This window comes from Eretmochelys imbricata, chromosome 3, assembly GCF_965152235.1.
Source record: "Eretmochelys imbricata isolate rEreImb1 chromosome 3, rEreImb1.hap1, whole genome shotgun sequence".
NCBI classification, from domain to species: domain Eukaryota; kingdom Metazoa; phylum Chordata; order Testudines; family Cheloniidae; genus Eretmochelys; species Eretmochelys imbricata.
The window spans coordinates 73316148-73319516 of record NC_135574.1 but is presented as its reverse complement, the minus strand read 5'-3'; the positions used below and the strand labels follow the sequence as shown (position 1 = coordinate 73319516).

The 3369-nt window shown below is 50.4% G+C and overlaps 1 pseudogene; it reads right to left on the bottom strand.

Moving 5' to 3' along the window:
* Positions 1–1134: 1134 nt before the first annotated feature.
* Positions 1135–3133, bottom strand: LOC144262049 (uncharacterized; annotated as a pseudogene).
* Positions 3134–3369: the final 236 nt, after the last annotated feature.

Here is a 3369-nt window from a genome sequence, read left to right as displayed (position 1 = left end):
TGCGTAAGGGCACTTTCATGGAACTTTGTGACTTGCTTTCCCCTGCCCTGAAGCGCAAGAATACCAAGGTGAGAGCAGCCCTCACAGTTGAGAAGCGAGTGGCAATAGCCCTGTGGAAGCTTGCAACACCAGACAGCTACCAGTCAATTGGGAATCAATTTGGAGTAGGCAAATCTACTGTTTGGGGTTGCTGTGATGCAAGTAGCCAACACAATCACTGAGCTGCTGCTATCAAAGGTAGTGACTCTGGGAAATGTGCAGGTCATAGTGGATGGCTTTGCTGCAATGGGATTCCCTAACTGTGGTGGGGCTATAGACGGAACCCATATCCCTATCTTGGGACCGGACCACCAGGGCAGCCAGTACATAAACCGCAAGGGGCACTTTTCAATGGTGCTGCAAGCACTGGTGGATCACAAGGGATGTTTCACCAACATAAAAGAGGGATGGCCGGGAAAGGTTCATGACGCTCGCATCTTCAGGAACTCTGGTCTGTTTAAATGGCTGCAGGAAGGGATTTACTTCCCAGACCAGAAAATATCTGTTGGGGATGTTGAAATGCCAATAGTTATCCTTGGGGACCCATCCTACCCCTTAATGCCCTGGCTCATGAAGCCATACACAGGCACCCTGGACAGTAGTCAGGAGCTGTTCAACTATAGGCTGAGCAAGTGCAGAATGGTGGTAGAGTGTGCATTTGGACGTTTAAGGGGTCGCTGGCGCAGTTTACTGACTCACTCAGACCTCAGCGAAACCAATATTCCCATTGTTATTGCTGTTTGTTGTGTGCTCCACAATCTTTGTGAGAGTAAGGGGGAGACGTTTATGGTGGGGTGGGAGGTTGATGCAAATCGTATGGCCACTCAATACGCATAGCCAGATGCCAGGGCGGTTAGAAGGAAGCGGTGCGCATCAGAGAAGCTTTGAAAACCAGTTTCATGACTGGCCAGGCTACTGTGTGACACTTCTCTTTGTTCCTCCTTGATGAAAACCCGCCCCCTTGGTTGACTCTAATTCCCTGTAAGCCACCCGCCCTGCCACCTTCGATCACAGCTTGCTTGCAAAGGAATTAAAGTCACTATCGTTTAAAAACCATGTATTCTTTATTAATTGATTATAAAAATAGGGAGATAACTCACAAGGTAGCCCGGGTGGGGTCTGGGAGGAAGGTAGGAGGGAAGGAAAAGGCCACTTTAAAACTTGTTGAATGCCAGCCTTCTGTTGCTTGGGCTGTCCACTGGGGTGGAGTGGTTGGGTGCCCAGAGCCTCCCACCCCGTGTTCTTGAGCGTCTGGGTGGGGAAGCTATGGAACTTGGGGAGGAGGGAGGGTGGTTAAGCAGGGGCTGCAGTGGCAGTCTGTGATCCTGCTGCCGTTCCTGAACCTCCACCAGACGCCGGAGTATGTCTGTTTGATCCCGCAGTATCCCCAACGTTTCCTCATGCCTCCTCTGATCTTCCTGCCACCACCTCTCCTCACGTTCATTGGCCACCATCCTGTACTCTCCTATTGTGTCCCTCCACACAGCTCTGTCAGTGCCGGACGACTGCATGAGCTCAGAGAACATGTCATCGCGCGTGCGGTTTTTTTTGCCACCTTATCTGAGATAGCCTCTGGGATGGAGGAGGGAGGCTTGAAACATTTGCAGCTGCTGGAGGAAAAAAAGGGAGTGAAGTATTTAAAAAGATACATTTTACAGAACAATGGCTATACTCTTTCACGGTGAACAGCACTATTCACATTACATAGCACATGTGATTTTGGTACAAGGTCGCATTTTGCATCTTATATTGAGTGCCTGCGGCTTCGGTGTTAGAGGGCCGGGCAACAGAATTCGGCTTGCAGGCGGCCATGGTAAGCCATAGTCTTTCGGCTTCTGCAACCTTCATAACAGCAGCCCCCTCCTTTCCCATACCAAGCAAAGCCCGTTGAGCTGGCCATTTACTGCTGCAGTTTTCCTGTTAATGTGCAGCGGCAGAAACCAAACTAACTCCCTCCCGCCATCCAATTCTCTGGGATGATCGCTTTTCCCCTTCCCCCACCGTGTGGCTGGTATCAGGGAAGATCCCTGCTAGCCAAACGCGAACAGCTTAGCGCCAATGCCCCCCCCCCCCACCGTGTGGATAACTGCGGGGAGGATTTCTTTTCAGCCACAGGCAAACAGCCCAGTAGGAACGGGCACCTCTGAATGTCCCCTTAATCAAATTCCCCTATTTCAACCAGGTTACCATGAACGATATCACTCTCCTGAGGATAACACAGAGAGATAAAGAATGGATGTTGCTTGAATGCCAGCAAACACTGGGACCATACGCTGCCAGGCTTTGTCATGCAATGATACCAGATTCCTTGCTACTAGCATGGGTGTGGTAAAGTGTCCTACCATGGAGGAGGGAATAAGGCTGCTCTCCCCAGAAACCTTCTGCAAAGGCTTTTAGAGTACCTCCAGGAGAGCTTCATGGAGATGTCCCTGGACGATTTCCGCTCCATCCCCAGACATGTTAACAGACTTTTCCAGTAGCAGTACTGGCCACAAATGCATTCCAAGTCCTCAGGGCTACTTAATCATTAAAAAGCGCTTGCTTTTATAACATGTATTATATTTAAAAAGGTACACTCACCAGAGGTCCCTTCTCCGGCTTCATTGGATTGGGAGGGTATTTCAGTCAGGGTGATAAAAAGATCCTGGCTGTTGGGGAAAACGGTGTGCTGTGTGCTCTCCCCAAGCTCGTCCTCCTCCTCATCTTCCCCATCTGCAAAATCCTCAGCCATGGCAGAGAGTATCCCATCCTCAGAGTCCACGGACAGAGGTGGGATAGTGGTGGCGGCCCCCCCTAGAATTGCATGCAGCTCAGCGTAGAAGCGGCATGTCTGGGGCTCTGTCCCGGAGCGTCCGTTTGATTCTTTGATTTTCTGGTACGCTTGTCTGAGCTCCTTAAGTTTCACGCGGCACTGTGTTGCATCCCTGATGTAGCCTCTGTCCCTTATGGCCTCTGAGATTTTTTGAAATGTTTTGGCATTTCGTCTTTTGGAACGTAGTTCTGATAGCACGGATTCCTCTCCCCACACAGCGATCAGACCCAGTATCTCCCCTTCGGTCCATGCTGGAGCTCTTTTTCGATTCTGGGACTGCATGGTCACCTGTGCTGATGAGCTCTGCATGCTCACCTGTGCTGATGAGCTCGCCTGGCCAAACAGGAAATGAGATTCAAAAGTTCCCAGGACTTTTCCTGTACACCTGGCCAGTGCATCTGAGTTAAGAGTGCTGTCCAGAGCAGTCACAATGGTGCTCTGTGGGATAGCTCCCAGAGGCCAATACCTTCAAATTGCGTCCACACTAACCCTAATTCAAAATGGTGATGTCGATTTCA